Here is a 9,578-nt window from a genome sequence, read left to right on the forward strand (position 1 = left end):
TGTATTCTTATAAATTTGACTCAGTTCAAATATATTTTAGAAAGGAGACCTTTGTCAGAGACGCTGGTTGTAAAAATTCTTTCCCAGTTTACTGCTTCCCTCCTAATCTTGGTTGCATTGGCTTTGTTTGTGCAAAAGCTTTTCAATTTATTGTCATCAAAATTATCCATTTTACATTTCATAATGTTCTCTATCTCTTTTTGGTCATAAATTCTTCCATTCTCCATAAATCTGACACAAAACCTTTCCCAGTTTGCTTATAGTATCAGCCTTTATATCTAAATCATGTATTCATTTTGACTTTATTTTGGTATACAGTTTAAGATGTTGGTCGGCACTCAATTTCTGCCATACTATTTTCCAGTTTTCCTAGCAGTTTTTGTCAAATAGTGAGTTCTTATTCCAGAAGCTGGGGTCTTTAAGCTTATCAAACACTATACTATAGTCATTAACTACTATGTCTGGAGTACCTAACCCTATTCCATTGATCCACCACTCTATTTCTTAACCAATACCAAGTAATTTTGATGATAGCTGCATGGATAAATTGCAAGAGGCATTTAGGGTTAGGGTGATGAGGTGGACAGAGCACTGGGCCTGGAGTCAGGAAGACCTGAGTTCAAATCCAGCTTCAGACACTTCCTAGTTGTGTGACCCTGGGCAAGTGATTTACCCTCTGATTGCCTGCCAAAATGAATTCAGTAGAGAAGGAAATGGCAAACCACTCCAGTATCATTGTCAGGAAAGTCCCAAATGGGGTCAAGGAGGGACACACACAAGTCAATAACCACAATCAGCTGCATAGCTAAATTGTAACCTTCAAATAGGTCGGGGCTAATTGTTTTAGTCCTCTTGGTATGATTCACTACTTCTAGACCTTTGCATTTATTGAAAAATCAATGATTGACCACTATATAAACACAAACAAGGTACAATTTCCATATGTATATGTGAGAATTTCACAGATCCATAGAGAATTCTTTTTAAAATAATAAACTCATTGTGGATTTTTTTTGTGCTTTTCTATATTAAACTTTGACTAGATTGCAGAAATGCACAATAAAGAAATTAAACAGAGCTTGTGGTGGATGAGTTGGACAAAAGGGAACAAAATTACCTGTGAATTCAATGAAAGATCAAGTAGTTAGTGGATAATGGGGACCCCTTGCTCTGCATATGACCTCAGACAAGTGTCTTAGACTGGACTTTGTACTTCATTTTGGTGGATGAGGTGTTTTTTTTAAGGTCCATTCCATTTTTAAAAGTTCTTTGATTTATTAGAAGACTTTAGGACTCATAAAAATTTCCTGGAGTCAAAAACTACTATTATCTAAATCTGGTACATTTAATCTTTGATTCAGTAAGGTAGAGGGCACATTGTTGGACCTCCATTCAACTTTCCCACTAATTTACTTCTCTAGTTTGAAAAAAAATAGATTTCTGAAATAGTTTACTATATGAGTTAAATTGTCTTTCCATTTTATTCAAGATAACTATACATGTGAATTCAAAATCCATTCTGCACATGATTTTTTTTTGTTTTTTCTATATCTTTATTGTAACATCCTCTACTTTTAATTAGCTCTGTATCACTTCAAATCCTTCTTATATTTTCCCTTCTTAAAACCAGAAGTCTGCCCAGCAAAGTTACTGAAAAGAGGATTGGGCAGCAAATGAGAAAGGTGGTGGGTTTTGTTTTTTTAAGTAGCATTTGAATTAAGATATGGAGGTAAAGCCAGATAATCTCTTTCCTTTCTCTTTGTCTTTGGGAGAGACTGTAACAATAGGGCTATTTGGTCTCCAGATTTGCCCTTCTAACCTTTGCTGCTCTTAAAATGCCTGAGGGTCTTCAGGATGTTCTCGGTGCCTTTTTTCCCTTCATATTTCTTACCTTTAACAGTTAACTACAGGAAGATGGGAGGAGTTTGGTGCTTAACCTTCTGGGAAACTAGTTAGAAACTAGGGACTCTAGAGAACCCACTCTGAGGATGTTTCTTTTCTTAGGTTGATTAGATTACTATTATTTTTTAAATGGCACTATTTCTTTTATCAACTTCAAAAGCCTATCTTGTAAAGAGGAAATTTTATTCTTTGCAGCATTAAGGAATCTGGAACACTTGGCAAAGGTAGGAATGATTCTAAAAACTTAAGTTTTTTAGCTTTTTTTCATCCTAAGACCATTTTTTTTAGCATTAGTTTTGAGATCCCTGACTGAACATTGTGTGAGGACATGATGGAATTTGAGTTTCATTTATTTCACTTTTTTTGTATTTGGGGAAAAGAGGGAAGATGCCATGAAATAATTCATTTAGCCCTTTGGATATTTTGGCAGGTAAAAAAGCATCCTCAGTTGGGTACTTCTAGATTATCCAGAAAAAATGCCATACTTTCCCTTCCCCTTCTGGGAGTGGCTCTTTCTACTTTCCTTATGGCTCCACTGCAACTTTGGGCCTGAGGTAAAACAAACTAGTGGCAGGGTTTCCTCTGAAGCATTCAGAAAATAATGGTTTTTTAAAAGAACTTTCACCTTGATGGGTCTTTTAGAGTTTAATTCTTTGGAATAATTTTAGGTCACTTCTTTTTGAAAATTAAATTTTTACTTTATTTAACCATCACTCCTACTTCAGTCTATGACTTCTCCTACCCAGAAAGGTTTGTAGCACAGGATAAAATAGAAGGGGAAAAGACAGTTCAACAAATGAAACTCCAACACCACCAAGTGTAACTGTATAATAAAGAAATTAAATAATGCTTGAGGTGGGTGCAGTGGGAGAAGGGGAGCAAAATTACCAGTGAATTCAGTGAAAGGCCAAGTAGTTAGTGGATAATGGGGATACTGACACACACACATAGATGTGTATGTATATTGCATGTGTATATATGTAGATGTGTATGTACACAGGGATGTGCCTATGTATGTATGTGTATATGTAATAGTGTAGTTCCCCACTTCCACAAAAGGAGAAAAATTCATTTGCTCACCCCTTCTCAGGGAATCATTTCTTTTTGTGCTTTCAATTGCTTAAGTTAGTGGATGCTAAGTTATGGAAAATCAAATGATCCCTTGTCATGTGATTCCATTCTCACTGTTATCTAGGGACATAGGCATGTGATAAAGCATGCTGGCCTGGAAGTCAGGAGTCCTGGGTTTTGGTCCTAAAACTTAGTGTCATTAAATTGACTATTTGATGTTAGGTCGTTCTATTCTTTTGAGCTGGGCCTAGATTGGTCATCCCAGGTCTCATTTAAGGCTTTTTTCTAGTTTTTTTGGTACAGACTTTACTTCTGTAGGCCTCAATTTCCTCATTTATAGAATGATGAGTTAGACTAGATAATTTCAGAGAACCTTTCCAGCTTTTACATTCTTTAATTCCAAACGTTTAGATTGAACTTCAAACATTTACCCACATGTGGAGGGTGCCTTAAATAAAACATGCTCCATAGAGTTATAAATTTCACAACCTTCAGTAACTTTAACACTTCTCTATCACAAAGTTGTATTTGAAATAATCTGCATAAGGGTTACTTCTAATTGTATCGACAGTACCCACCTCATCGTCCTGAAGAAACTTCTTTTGAAACCTGCAAAAGATACAAAAATATTAGCTAATGTAATTTTTTTAATAGTTCCATTTATTGTTGAATAGTCAAACTCCTTTCCCAAGTCAATCAGACCACTGGGTACAGATGAGATACAAAAGTAAGGAAGGAGGTGGTAACTTGTTTGATTTTCATGAGGCTTTTTTTGTTAAAAAAAATATTTGGAATGAAACACTAATACAAGTATAAATGTATTGCTGAACTCACTGGACACACATGCATGCATGCATCTACCCAGTCATTCAATTAAACACTTATTAAACATCGACTGTGAGCAGCGTATAGTTCCATACTGGGGGAGTCACAAAGTTAAGATAAGATACCATCAAGCTTTGGCCTCCTAGAGCTTCATGTCTAGTAGAGTGATAAGACCCAAACAGATAAACCATAGGACACAAGATTACTTGATAAATGTATCAGAAAGGTGTAAAATCCAGTGTACTGTGAGGGTTGAGCAGGTCTCATTGTGGTGCTAGGTTCCTTTAGTTGCCTCCATACTTGAGCTATGTCTGTTTCTCTTGTAGGTTTGGTCTCCTTTGACTTCTTCATTGCCTACTGTACATTGATCTGTTCCTCAAGAAGGCATTCTTTTCTTTTGAGCTGGGCCCAGATTGGCTATCCCTGGTGACATTTAGGCTTTTCTCTTATTTTATGTTATGGACTAAACAGCCATTCCACACCTTACCCCCTTAAGCCCTGCCAGAGGTGAAACTGGTTGGCTAATTTTTTAAAGCCCAAGACCATTTTCTTTTGACTATTTGAAAATGAAGCCTTTCTCACCACTTTCCAAATGCAAACTGTCCAAATCTCAAAGTGCTTTTTGGAAGAACTGAAAGCCCTGAGTGACAATTACCAGGTAATTTCAGTACTAAGTAGTAGGGGGTCCTCCCTATCCACCAATACCAATCTCAGTTATCCTTAAATTAAACCAATTTGGTGGAAATTTGATGAACTCAAATAATTTTTACTTCTTTAAATGGAGCCCCCCTCCTACTTTTTAACCAAGGCTTAACATCTTAGGCAAAGGTGTGGGGTTGTTGTGGGGTTGTTGTGCACACAGTGCCATGTAAGAAAGATTTGTTTAGTTTGATTTTTTTTGAGGGGAGGGGAGAGAAGTTTTGGTTTGGTATAGTCTGTTTTGTGTTTTTTTGCCTTTGGAATGTGCACCTGTGAGTACAAAATAGGGTTCCAGTGTTTGGATTATACCCATTGCTAAGGATCAAATGTTTCCCAATTGCTTCCTCTCCTTGAAAAGGGAAAGGGCCTGTGTCTGCTGATCATTCTATCCATTTTGTCATCGATGCAAATTTTTACCAACAAACTTGTTGGTAGAACTTTCTCTCAAGTGCATTTTGAGGGCGAAGCAAGTGCTTAAGTGTATTGATGAGGATAAGTTAATTTCAGATAAAGTTAAGTCATATGGGAAAGAAAAATGTAGCAACAAACAAACACTAACACAAATATTTCGACTAAGTTAATCTGTCATCAAAACCCCCTGTTGGATTATCTTCAGTCTTTAGAATCCTTTTGTTCAGTTGTGATGAATGTCACAATAAGGCTAATGTGGTTCAGAAAGATAAAATTGGCAGTAACAAAGGTGAGGGTAACTGGAGTAAATTCTTAACCAGTCTCAGTTATTTATAGGTTGGAAATGTTTTGTATTCAAAAATGTTTTGCAGAAAGGCTAAGTGACTTTGTATTAGTTTACTTCCCAGTTTTCTAGAGATAACCTATCACAAAAAATAAAAATAAAAGGGAAAGTTTTGGTAGTGTGGTATAGTAATATTAATCACAATTTCCTTATCTTAACATATGTTGTAGGGAAAGGAGGGGATTAAGCAGGTGGGGAAATGATGTCCATTCATTATTTAGTATATAGAAATGCTATACTAAATAGTCTAAGGAACAGAAAATTTTTGTTGAATGCTGGATTCAGGTAAGTTTAGAACTGTTTGTATTACCTTGAGTTAGAAATTGACAATAAATATGCTGATCCAACATCTATCTAACATAGATAATTTATGAGATTATAAAATAAATCATTCTTAAAAAGTTTTAACAGATGTTGGAAATTTCATTTACTGTAGAAAAAAGAGCCCTTATGTTAAAATGGAACATTCGAGATACTGTAATGAACTGCCAGTTAGATGAACACCTATTGTATTTTTTTAAACGGCTCACAAACTTTGTATCATAGAAATATTCTGAGCACTTGTAATGTTACTGTGTTGCTTCTTACTTCCAAGAGGTCTGAAAATTTTTGCTTAAATCTGAAGGAATGACTTAGGGGAAGATTTGGGCTTCCTATCAAAACTTAATTTCCATGAATGATGGATTTTGGCACTTGTTGGGAGACTGTGGAGCAATCCATTATCCTTGTTTCTTATGCTAATGAAATTGAAAGTGACTTCAGGAATTTCTTTTCACTGAAGGTGCCCATTTGGTTGTGTTCCTCACTGCTCTTCTCTCCAGGCTCTATTTCTACTAAATAGTTGTTTTATGGAGTAACTGTATCTAATCTTTCTGCGGGACTACAAGCCTTGGTCTCCTTTTCTGGACGGGTCTGTAATTAGTAAAGTTGTCCAAACAGGTGTTCTGTCCTAAGAGAACAGTTGTGGCTTTGTTGTTTTGTTTTTTTAACATCTTCTAATAAACTGGAAAATCAAAAAGTTTATATTTGTTAGTTTAGTTACCCACTACCTACAACGAAGGACAAGATTTTGGAGAAAATCAATTTGTTGCAGTATTTAGATAACTGAAAACAACTCTAACTTAAAGTCAATTTTAAATGTTTTTAAATTTGTATAGTACTGTTTTAGAAAGGAGAGGGGGCGTAGTTAGGGGGTGCAGTGGATAGAGTGCCAAGGTCTGAAGTCAAAAAGATTTCTTCCTGAGTTCAAATATAGCCTGAGACACTTCCTAGCTGTGTGACCCTGGACAAGTTACTTAACCCTGCTTGCTTTAGGGCCTCATCTCTAAATTGAGCTGGCGAAGGAAATGGCAAAGTGATCTAGCATCTTTGCCAAGAAAACCCAAATGGGCTTGCTAAGAGTCAGACACCGCTGAAAGCCACTGACCAGCTGTTAGAAAGCATTACTTTTTCAACTCAGAATCAATGAGCAAATATTTATTAGTCTTTTTTCAGGCATTGTGCCAGCCTATGGGGATATAAAGACAAACTGCCTTCAAGGGAGGACGACTCTAGAATGACTAAACCATTTCATAGATGCCCAGAGATGAAATATTAGTGAGCCTCTTTTCATTGACCACCCAACAATTGCTATTTTCCTTTTTTTTTATCTGACAATGTGATGAGGTAGAACCTCAGAGTTGTTTTAATTTATATTTCTTATATTTTTGTTAACTTCTATAATTTTTTCACGTTGATAGCTTTCATTTCTTCCCTTGCAAACTGCATGTACTTTGACCAAGTGGAATAGCCCTTATTCTTGTATATTTGAATTGGTGTCCTTGAATATTCCATGTGTATCAAACCTTTATCAGAGAAATTTAATTCAAAGATTTTTTCCAGTTAACTTCTTTCTTCTAATTTTGCCTGCATCGATTTTGTCTATGCAGAAGCTTTTCAGCTTTATGTGATAAAAATTGTCTATTTTATCTTTTGTAATCCTTTTTCTCCCTCATTTGGCAAAAAAAAAAAATCTTCCCATAGCTATGAAAGGTACCTTCTTTCTCCTCTAATTTATTTGTGGTGTGACCATAAATCTAAGTCATGTGTCCATTTGGAGTTTATTGTGGTATATATTGGAGTCTATTGTGGCATTTATATTGTCAGATGTTGGACTAAACCAAACTTCTACCAGACCATCAATAACTCTTTGAAACAGGTCAGGTTGTACATGTTTGAAATGCATATCCTCTTTATATTTTATTAATCTTTGCTGTAGCAAGACAGTGAACTGACTGTACACAGACAGCTGATTCAAGTATGACTTCCACATCTATAATTTCTTATTTCCTACTTTTTCAGATATGACCAATTTCATTTTTCTGAATGAAATATTTTTCTATTATTAAGTAATTAATATTTTATCTAAATGATTTTTCATTTGGGGTTGCCATGTCTTTTTCTGTTAATCCCATGCTCATTTCCCTAATTCTTTGATAAAAATCACAGACATACTTCCAGTTATAGGTGAAATAAGAGGAGAAGAAATAGTAAGAGAGTAAGGGAATATTGTATAAATTATTTAGGGTAGAATTATGCATAGACTGATGAAGATACCAGAAAAAGATCCATAGTAGAGAAAACAGATAAGAATCTTCTGGTGTAATATGAATGGCAACCAATCAACAGGCATTTTAAAGTATCTACTGTAAGTCAGACACAGTGCTACAAAGAGAAAAAACAAAGCAGTCCCTGATCTGAAATAGCTTACATCCTATTGGTGGAGACAGTATATGTTTAGGTAAGAATAAACAAAATAAATACAAAACATTTTTGGAGGAAGACACTAGCAACTTGGGGGACAGGACACTCAGTGTATTAGGAAAACTTCCCCTCCCAACCCCCATATGCAAAGGTAATGTCTGAGCTGACCTTCAAAAGAAAGGCTGTCTGCTTTAGGAGTATTGTAATTACTTCCATAATTCTTCAGAGATCTAAGGTACTCAAAAACTATGTAACCCTTAAAAGTAAACCCTTCTCAGTAACTTTTTTCCTTTGTTTTCTAATTATATCAGTTCCTTTGTTCATATTGTAAAACCCTAACGTTTATTGTATAACAAAGCTTACTCTAGACTTAGAACAGACTTTAGCTAGCCTTCTGCCAGGGGTATATAGGATAGACTCGGTGGGGGAAGGGGAATAGATGGTGGAGTCTGGAAGACCTGTTAAGGAAACAAATGCAAAAATCCAGGTGGATGACAAATGAGGGTCTATATTAGGGAAGTGACAATAGGGGGAGGAAGGATTAAATTAAAGGGAGAGGTGTTGCAGAGGTTCAGTCAGTAAGAACTGGTGACAGTTTGGATGTGATGGAGAGGGAGAGGGAAAATAACCCTAAGATTTCCAACATGGAAGACTAGGTAGATGATGGTACCCCTGACAGAAATAGTAAAATCAAAAGGAGAAGCAGGTTTAAGAGGAATAAAAAGAAACTAGAATTTTAGACATTGCGATTCTCAGATGATAGATCATCTAGAAAGAGATATCTTGATAGCTAGCTACAACAAGGTGGGAGACTAAAATTCAAAAGAAAAGTCAGGGCTGGAGACAGAGTTGGGAGTCACATTCAAAGAAGTGAAAACTAAAACCATAGGAGTGATGTATCACCATATATTCCAGATTTTCTGGGATGGTCATGACTTTTTTTAATTAAGTTTTTATTGATGTATTTTCTTTTTTTTTTTTATCACAATAATTTCCCCAGAGAATAGCCTTCCTCATCCCAGGGAGCTATTCCATGTACAAAAATAAATTTGTAAAAGACAAAAAGGGGGGGAATCATCATAAGTGATAAGTACATCTAAAAAAAATCTAAATGTGCAATATACAACACTAGTAAATTTCCTGGCTCTGTGATGGGGTGGGGTGGAGGTGTCTTCCTATTTATCTTCTTTTAAGACATGCTTGTTTCTTATTAATTTTGCAACATTCACCCTGTTTAGTGGTTCATTCAGGAGTTGGGAACCTACGACCTCGAGGCCACATGTGACCCTCTAGGTCCTCAAGTGTGTCCTTTTGACTGAATCCAAACTTCACAGAACAAATCCCCTTAATAAAAGGATTTGTTCTGTAAACTTAGACTCAAGGCCACAGTTTCCCCAACCCTGTGACTTTTCTTTCCTCTCTTTTTTTTTGTTTCCCTATCCACTATTCACATTTCCATCTATACATCTCACCAGAACTTCAAATTCAATATGTCCAAAATTGAATTCAATGGATCATAGATATAGAGCTTGAAGGGACCTTAGGGACCACTCAGTCTAATTTCCTAGTTTTACAGATGAACAAT

This window comes from Notamacropus eugenii, chromosome 2, assembly GCF_028372415.1.
Source record: "Notamacropus eugenii isolate mMacEug1 chromosome 2, mMacEug1.pri_v2, whole genome shotgun sequence".
Lineage (NCBI taxonomy): Eukaryota > Metazoa > Chordata > Mammalia > Diprotodontia > Macropodidae > Notamacropus > Notamacropus eugenii.